The sequence below is a fragment of the Crotalus tigris genome, unplaced genomic scaffold, assembly GCF_016545835.1.
Source record: "Crotalus tigris isolate CLP2741 ecotype Arizona unplaced genomic scaffold, ASM1654583v1 scf7180000017568.13789103, whole genome shotgun sequence".
Taxonomy (NCBI): domain Eukaryota; kingdom Metazoa; phylum Chordata; class Lepidosauria; order Squamata; family Viperidae; genus Crotalus; species Crotalus tigris.
Window position 1 is genome coordinate 371,586 of NW_024096479.1, and position 9,291 is coordinate 380,876.

General features: G+C 40.4%; 1 long non-coding RNA gene across 2 annotated transcripts; it reads left to right on the forward strand.

Annotated features, from left to right (window-relative positions):
- Window positions 1-792: 792 nt before the first annotated feature.
- Window positions 793-7,791, forward strand: LOC120313076. Of its 2 annotated transcripts, none has more exons than XR_005558031.1 (3): window positions 793-937; window positions 1,095-1,282; window positions 2,596-7,791. It is a non-coding gene; the product is annotated as an uncharacterized LOC120313076 (long non-coding RNA). The 2 variants fall into 2 exon arrangements; XR_005558032.1 differs by having other exon boundaries at window positions 807-1,282; window positions 2,596-2,776; window positions 5,189-7,791.
- The last annotated feature ends 1,500 nt before the right edge of the window (window positions 7,792-9,291 follow it).

Below are 9,291 nucleotides of genomic sequence, written 5' to 3' on the forward strand. Positions count from 1 at the left end.
CAATGGTTAATTGTCCTCACTGTCAGGAAGTTTCTCTTTAATTGCATCACTCTTCACACAAAAAGAAACTAAAGCCCAACATACCCAAAAAAAACCCAACTGCCGATCCGCGGGCTGGTGTCAAACTGCCGACCCGTGGGCTGGACATGTCATGATGAAACCACGGCCACCCCATTGCCAGCAATGGGGAAAAGATTCTGATACGTCGTGCGACGTCACGTGACGTTGTGAGTTTGACATGTCTGCTCTAGAATATATCCCGTTGGTAAATAAAGCACTGTCTGTACATACAGATACACATGCATAAAGACATAGGCTCCTTTTTTAGGTTTAAAATATCCCATTTGTAAAATGGAACAGTTTCCAGTTCCTCCATTTATAATAGCCTAGGAGCTAGTATTTTCCTTGCGGCTCATCCTCCCACCTCCTTTTTTAAATTTTTGGCCCATATATTATTTTCATGCTATTTTTTAAAATAGCTTTTCTGTCTTTAGTTCTAGTTTATATTTATTTGTTGTTGTTTTTTGTGGTAGGGAAGAGAAGAGAATAAAGCTGAAATGTCAGAGATGTATCCATGTCAAATTGGAAAAAAAATATACAATTGGGAAAGAATTTCTTGATAGGAAACGTGAAACGATCACGCTCCTTCCTTCCTTCCTTCCTGACTTGCAAGCTGTGACTGATAGGTGAGCTCTGAAGAGCCATATGGTCAGAAATTTTAAAAGGACAGATCTAAAAGAAGACCAGGATTAAACAGAAGGGAAGGGGAAATGAATTGGTAATCTGAACTGAGATCTGGAGATGAAAACCGGTCAGGGTGGGAGAAATTGCTACAGCCAGTTCTTTCACTCGGTGTTGTTTCGTGTGCCTCTTTTTCAAATATGCTGGAAAGGGGGCTCAGTTTCTCCCAGATGTTTGAAATAGTTCTCACAGAATGGTAATCAAAAACTTGCCGGGCTGGGAGTGAATTGGGAGTGCAAGACTTCAATAGTATCGAGCAGAATTCTGAAGGGAGAGTGATATTTTAATTGACAGGATTTCTGGAGCGTATTCATCTCACAACAGCTGTCTACTCACTGCTCAAATGTGGTCAGTCTTATTTAGGGAGAAGCAGTAAGTGTCCTTCGAAGGGTGAACTCCAGTCCCATCAGGCCTCCAGAGGTGTGGCAGGAATGGAAGCTGACAAAATCTGGAAGGTCGTAGATTGTCCTGAAACAGTACAGCTAATCTTTGACTGTAATTCATCCTGCAATTTTGGTTGTTAAGTCATGATGGTCACAAGGTGAGTCACATTGCTACGCCTGATTTTATGACCTTTTTTGCTGTGGTCATTAAGTGAACGTGGTACTTGTAAAGCGAAAGCAGCAGTCATTAAGCGAATACCACAGTCATTAAGTGAGCCCATTGTTTTCTATGGGGTGTTTTTGCCAGAAACCAGAAGTAAATATTGGTTTCTGGCAAAAATGTCATAAATTGTGGTTGTGTAATTGCGGGATGCTGCAAGTGGCCATAAATGGAGGCTGGTTGCCGAGTGTTATGTGACCACAGGGAGGGAGACCTGGACACTGGAATTTTGACTCTGGATCATAAGTACCTTTTCAGGGTCCGTTGTAACTTTGAACAGTCACTAAATGATCGGTCATAAGTCAAGGACTCCCTGTAGCTAATATACTGCAAAGAGATACAGAGTCCTCCCAGAAAAAAAAAATGCTTGCAAAATTTTCACAAGGAGAACAAAATCTTTACAAATATTGGAGCATCGTGCCCCCCCCAGGTGAGATCGGCACCCATCCTTTTGGCCTACTGAAAGGCCTTGAAGACATGGCTGCGCCAATTAGCCTGCGTCCCAATGGAGGTGTGGCCATTGGAAGTGACTAATGGAGTAGATAACACCTCCTTCCTGTGCGCACTTTGCTCCCTCCATTCTAGTGAATTTAATTTTAATTGAATTTTAAATGTATGAGCTTTATTTATTGTTTTAGTGTTTTGTAGTACATTTTAATTGAATGTCTGCAAGCTGCCTAGAGTCGCCTCTGGCAAGACAGGCAATATCCAAGTTTAATAAATAAATTAAATAAGTAAAATAAATATAAATAAATAAATAAATAAAATACAGGTATAATGTGTACTGTATATTATAACCTCCATTGAACGCTGTAGATTTGATACTTCCAACAATTCTCTAGATCTAAGCAGATTTGGACCTGGTCTAATCTGATCTGTATTATGCCTGGGATACTACAGTATGGAGGAAATTATTGAAGAACTAGATATGGTCTAAATCAAAAAAATGCATTCTAGCCCCAACCCCATATTTTATCTAGACCAGTCTTTTTCAAAGAGAATTCCTAGTTATGTGCTGATAGTTGCCAATGGCACCAATGGAGTGATTTCTTCTCAAATAAGTAGCACCTGTTTCACCTTTTGCCTGCAACCCTATGCCCAAGTAGCTACAGCTCAAGAACATCTAGATGCCTTCCAAGGCCCCTTCCAACTTTATTATTATTATTATTTGGACAACATTTTGTAATTGCGTGGACACGACTGCCATCTTGACTTTTTTTTTTAATCTTCTTTGTGAACACTTCTGCCTAGGAACAAGCTTGCTGAATCCACTGGCAGTTACTTCTGAGCGAACAACCAGAGTGTTGTGTTCTTTGTCTTCTTTACTTTATTCTTAAGAAGATCTGGTGTCATGGTTAAAATTCAGCTTCCATAATCCCCAGCCAAAGGACATCGGCCTGCATCTCTCTATGGAACACTTTAAGGATTTTTAGTAAGCCTTTTCATTTTAAAGCACGAACAATAATAGTTTTAGATAAATGTGACATTGCACAGCATTTCTTTTGAAATCATTAAGTAGGAGAGAATTTGTATCTTATAATAATGTGCATTGATGACGTTCATAAACTATAGGAGAAAAGGTGTCACTTGACTGAACTGCAAGCTTCTTTTAGTATTCTGTTATCATAAGGACTAGAAGGGAGAAGGAACTAAACGCGCTCTGGATAGATATTTCTAAAAAGTTCAGTCAGCCAAGGATAAAATTAATAAGAGAAAAAGTGAGGAGGAGGAATGGAAATACTGGAAAAAAGGAGAGAGAAACTACAAGACGGACAGAGCAAACTTATAAATAAAAGGAAAGCTTGGTGAAGGAAAAGATGTCTTGTCAGAAGAAAAACATTTCTCTTTTCTTTTTATAAAAGGAAGCTGAACTTATTAAAACAAAAACTCCATCCCCATATATTTTCTGGAAGCTGACTCCAAAACGCTTGCTCAGCACAGCCACTGTCTGCCATGCACTGATCACAAGTTTTCTGCTGGAGGCAAGGCTGAGGAGCCAGCCTTGAAGAAAAGGGGGAAAGGGGAAGCTGTTGTGTGGCCATTAGCATTTCTTCTCTTGGTGGAACTGGTGCCACACAAGGAAGACAACATCACAGAATGCTTGACTTTGATTAAGCCAGAACTGCCATGGAAGCAGCTGTTGGGGGTATCTTTTATAGTTTTTGCTGGGACAAGAACATTCCTGGTGAGGATGACTGCATATGCAGCATTGAATTAAAGGATCGGAGAGCCTGGACACACCACATCGCTCCATCCCACGCATTAGATCAGCCTTGAAAATAAGACTCCAAAAAGTCCTGGCTTGGAAAACTAATGCCAGTCTATGGTAGATGAGAAATGGAAAGTTCTTCGACTTCTCCTTCATCCACCACTTTTCAATACTTCCTTCCTTTCTGCCTGTTGGGCAGTTTTAGTTTTTTAATATTGAATGCAGAGGAAGGACCTCCCACAACAATTGGCATACTCACTCGCATGCCATTCTTAGTACATACACTGACCAGGCAAACATTTCACTGGGCTATATATTGAAAGCAGTGTTTCATTTAGAACTAAGTAGACCTAGGATTCAGCACAGTTTAGAAATCACACTGTCTCACTGGGACTTTCTTTCTTTGTAGTACCATGTACTTGTGGTGCTATTGTAGTTGCTCTTTCACTAATAAAGTCAATCTGCACACAATGCTCTTTATTGTACTATAGGTAAGAAGCAATACCTTCTCTTTTTTATACACAGTAAGCCAGCTGGTAGCTCTGCAGGGGATCATACAGAAGCAGACATGGCTCCCCTCAGTGTTAACAACATAACAGATAGAATTTTTACTATGTCTATAGGTGTAGCAACGGGGCAATTCAGTTGTTGAATTTCTATTCATCACAAATTTGAAGCACAGAAACAGTCTAGTGAATTCCAGTCAGTATTTAGAAATGAAAACATGGGTGCCCTCTTAGACCAATCCTGTTTTCGTATTTTGCATGCTAAAACTTGTTTAGCTCCAGTCAACAAAAATTAATTAAACAAGTTCCTGTGCCTAATATAAGTAACATAATATTATAATTTTGCCATGGGGTGCTTTACTGTATGCTCTGTTGAAATCAAGATATATTTATTGACACAGCATTACAACAATATACTAAGGAAATTTCCATATAAAAATGTAGATGAAGTTAATCTGGCATTGTTCTTGACACATTTACTGACTTCAAGTAGTAACTATTTTCAGATTGATTGATTATTTTTTCATCTGCTCAGAAACCTCGCAGATAGCAGTGTCAGAAATACCTGTTCTATAGTTACCAGATTCTCCTTTTTCTCCTTTTTGAAGATAAAGGACAATATTTGTTCTCCTTCAAATATCTGGTAACATCACGTTTTCTCTACAATTTCTAAAAAATAATGCATAGAGGCTTACCCAGACACCAAGAAATAATGGTTTCAGTTTTTGGATGCAGTTCATTTGGTTCAGAAGATTTCAGATTAGGAATAAATAGGTTTTCTTTGGGGACTTATTTTCTGTCCATCTCAAATTACATTTTCCCAATCTGATATTAAATAAGTAAATGGAACACTTACTTTCTTGGTGATTTTGTTTTGCTAGTTTTTGTTTTGTTCTACCAGGCTGAGTCATATTGTCTTATTGCATTAAGAACTCTTGCCTATATTGTTTATTTCCAGTACTTTGACCATAAGTATATAGGCAATCCATTTCATGAATTTAAGAGCCCATGTTCTTCCTGGTTCTTTTTTTTTTTTTTAGAAATGAATTAATAGGACATATTATAACTATAATCTCCATTTCTGCTCCAATCACAGACTGTTAACTGAATCCTTTGGTCAATTTTGCAGGCAGCCTGCTATCTTTCCCCCCATGGAAGACTCTAATGAGGAGCAACCCATTTTGTGCCTGCATTTGCCACAGAGAAAATGCACCCTGTGGTCTCAGAAACCAAATATTATACATCAACACAATTTCCATTGTCAGGGGTTTACATGTATTATCCTTTCACCTGTTTCCTTCGTACTATAGACTATAGAAGGATGGATAAGAATGCCCGGGGAACATTTCACAAACCTTTAATCTAGTTGTAATGCAGCACACTATTTTAATATTTGCTACTCACAATAACAATAGTAATACAAAAACATACTATCTTCTGCTAGGGATAATGGGAGTAGTAGTTCAGTGAATCTGAAAGATGGCAGCTTGATCTAGTACTACAATATAGTATCTAATTTTGAGCTTGAATTTCTTCATCAGGAACAAGGAGCAGTGCTGCAGCTGGTGGTAATATTTTTAAAAAGGGAGGAAGGCAAGGTCCCTTGGGTATTTGGTTTCCAAAAATTGTGGGGGCCCTAATTGGTAATGTCATGGCATTACCGGGGAACAAAGACAACATTTTCAGCCTAATGTAGGGAGTACGAGTTGGAAGGATTTTGAAATAACATGGATGCCTTTATCATTATCAAGTCATCAGATTTCAAAGAGAAAATGTTGCTGCCATTTTTTTGTGCGTGCAGATTTGAAAAGACTATAACAATGCTTTACCCTCTGCATGGACTTAAGCAATTTGCCTTTAACAGCCCCCCTTCCCCAAACAATAGTGTCCCAAAATTTTAATGTTAAAGAATTTTTAAAAAACCTGGCCTCACATTTACCACCAAAGACATGCAATTCTATCAGTAAGATACACATAGTAAACCCAATGATGATGATGATTTTAAAGTTGAAGTGTCAACGTATCAATTTAAAAAAAATGAGAATGTTCCCACCTTTATTTTATTTTTATTTTTTTTACATATCTTTGCTTCCTATAAAAACAACAGTATTTTTTGCAAGGCTATTTTTGACAGATGCCATTAGATAAAGGGAAGTATCTCTTGTTCTTCCCCAGCAGCTGTTGCACCTGAAGAAGTAATTAGAAAGAGAGGCCAGAACACTAATTTGCTACATGCAAGCCTTCCAAATGAGAAGGTATCACCATCACAAAGGGAAAGAACAGAATTCTTAATCCAAGCAAAGGGGAACTGTCCAAAATTTTTCACTCCATTTGCTGGCAGCTCAAGGGTGACCTTTGACCTGTTCCCACCAGCCTTTTAAAAGGAGAAACAAATTTCAGATGAGGAAAAGAGAACATTGTCAGTGGACAAAATGTTGAGCATGTTCTTACAAAAGTGATAATTATTCCAGTGCTCAAGCTTTACATTTCTCTCAGTAGCTTTAAAGAAAAGAACAAAATTAATTTGTTGTTTAATTTGCCATTTCATTTCTCAGTGTATTTGGGCTTGAAAAAAAGGGATGAAATGGGAAAGGAAAGTACCCAAGGGTCTAAAGAAATGATGCGCCAAGCAGAATATCTGAATTTATCATTAATATCTACAGTTGATAATATGAACGTTAAGATGCCTTTTTAGTCCCAATTGATAAGACTGGAATTTTTTTTAATTGGTACTGACTGCAAATATTTCACATTTGTAGAGAATTGTTTGAAATAGTGCAAAGTCTCCATGCATAGACAATTTAGATTTTTACAGACACAGAAGGTGTGTAACCCACATACTCTGAAAAGTCCAGAGATCCTCTCCAAAGGTCTTCACTTGCAGCTTTGACCAAACACTTAGAAGACAAAATCCCAAGGTATCGCTGTATATATATGTGAGCCAAGTAACCTAGGTTATTGGGCCTTGATTGAGCAGAAAAAGGCCATTCAAATTAGAGTTATTTTTTTTTTTTACATTCTTCTCCTATATGCAGTACACCAAGTGAGCCTGGACTGACAGGAACTATGGGAAGGTTCTCATGATTCCTAAACACTGTGGGAACATCCTGGTTGTAGGGCAGTATTCAGGGTTGTGGGAATCCTACAGAGAATACAGCATTATTAGACACCTCTCCTTCTTCTTCAAGGGCTGAAAAAAACTGGTATAGACAATCTCATCAAATATTTAAACACTCTCCACCCCCACCCCCGCATGCACACACATACATTTTTCTCATAGTTTGTAATCAAGTTTGTTAAAATACGTAATATTAATTATGATTTGAAGATATGGATTGTCTCCATATTCTTAATTTGTTTTTATCTCATTAGTACAATGACTTGTCTGTAGCTGTAATATTATTGTCTTGCACTACACCTCATGAATTGCCACTATACCAAAAAATAAGCATGGCTGTTTCTTTGAAAGTATCTACAAACAAGTTTCAGCAATCTAAGAGGCAATACTGCTTACTTTATGAGTAATATTGTAATGCTAATAGTTAAGTAACAAATTATTTCTATTGTAAATTAGACTAGAGCCAGTGAAATCTGTTGTGTACTCCATTCGTGTGCAAATGATGAAAACACATGGCGATGCTGAACAAACACTTTATTCACCTTCTACAACAACCAAGCAAAAGCAAAAGGCATGCAGGCCTTTTTATATGGCCAGAAACCCGGACAATGTCAACCAATAGGAACAGAGCATTTTTGCGCCTTGCACATGCGCACAAGGCTGGCGCCGCTCTGTCTGGTCCCCGGGCAGCTTTTAGAAAGCTTTTGGAATGCCCGGAACCAGTGCAACGTCCCAAGCCTGCTTTTGCAGGCTCAGGACACAATACCCCTCCCCCCTAGATGGAACATACTTCGCGTACACTCATGTACGTCATGCATTGGGAAGAGTGGCATACAGTTGCATTATTCAAATGCAAGGAGTGTGGACTACTTGAGTCTGCCCTCAGGCAAACCCTTTCCAATATTGATTAATACAATAAATGTATCCGAAATAAAAAAAATAATACAAAATAATCTACTCACAAGTTACTCCCGTTATTCAGGGGCCTCATGAACAGGTCCCTCATGATTTGACAGCAACTTCACAAAGTCTCTCAGATGTTTGGGTGGGCACTTGGCCTGGTGCGACTTTCTAAGGCCCAGATAGATTGCCTGGCCCACCTGCTTGCCTACCAGGCTAGGCAGGCCAGGGCGTTGCAGCAATGCCCTAAATCCCCAGGTGACCCTGGTGAGGGTGCCTGGCCTAGCTTCTCGCCTACCAGGCTAGGCAGGCCAGGACTTTGCTGCCTCAAATACCTGGTTGACCACCCAGCTGCTGGCTGGCTGGACCCTCTAAGTCCAAGCCAGCATATCTTGGAGGGGTGGAAGTCCCCGAGTCCACAATGGATCCCTCTTGGGAACACTGTCCCTCGAGCCCAAGGCTAGCAGATGGAGAGGGCTGGGTAGCGAAAGTGCCCCAGTAATCTGTGGCCCCCAAGCACGTGCCCGAGGTGCCAGAGTCAGGAGTCACCTCCATAGCAACCCCCTTTGCTGGAGATCTCCTTGTGGGAGCAATTGCAGAATTAGGCAAGCGCCCCGATGGAATTCCTTTTCTCTTGCTGCTTGTGATTTGTGTGGATACCCCCGGTCAGTCTCTCTGTCTGGAGCACTATCTGACATATGTGAATACTGTGGATACCCCCGGTGTGACTCCCTGTCTGGAGTAATTATGGATGTGTGGGATGATCCCCTATCCAGTGAATTCCTGTTAGGAGCACTTGTGGAACCTTGAGATGAATCCCAAACAGACTCAGTAGCAGCTAGTGAGGGCCTGTTAGTCCTGGGAAACTGTGACCCAGAATGCAAATTATGGTCCTCCCCCCCCAGAGCAGAGCCAGGAGCAGAAGGGTGCGAGTCCAGTCTTCAACGCAGTTGGTCTATGTGTCTTCAAAGAACGCGGCCGTCACCCAAGGCACCTTTGTATGACAACGGCCCCGAGACCTTGCAGACCACAGCTGTAACCCAGAGATGTCCAGGCCCATAGTTTCTTACCAAACTGGATCAGCCACCTGGAGTCTCCTAGGTGCCCGCAGTTGTGACACCTGTGAAGCCACCTCGTCAGGGTGCAGCCTGTCCAGTTTAGTAATGAGGCGGCGACCCCAGTGGAGTTCAGCAGGGCTTTTCCCTGTGGCTGTA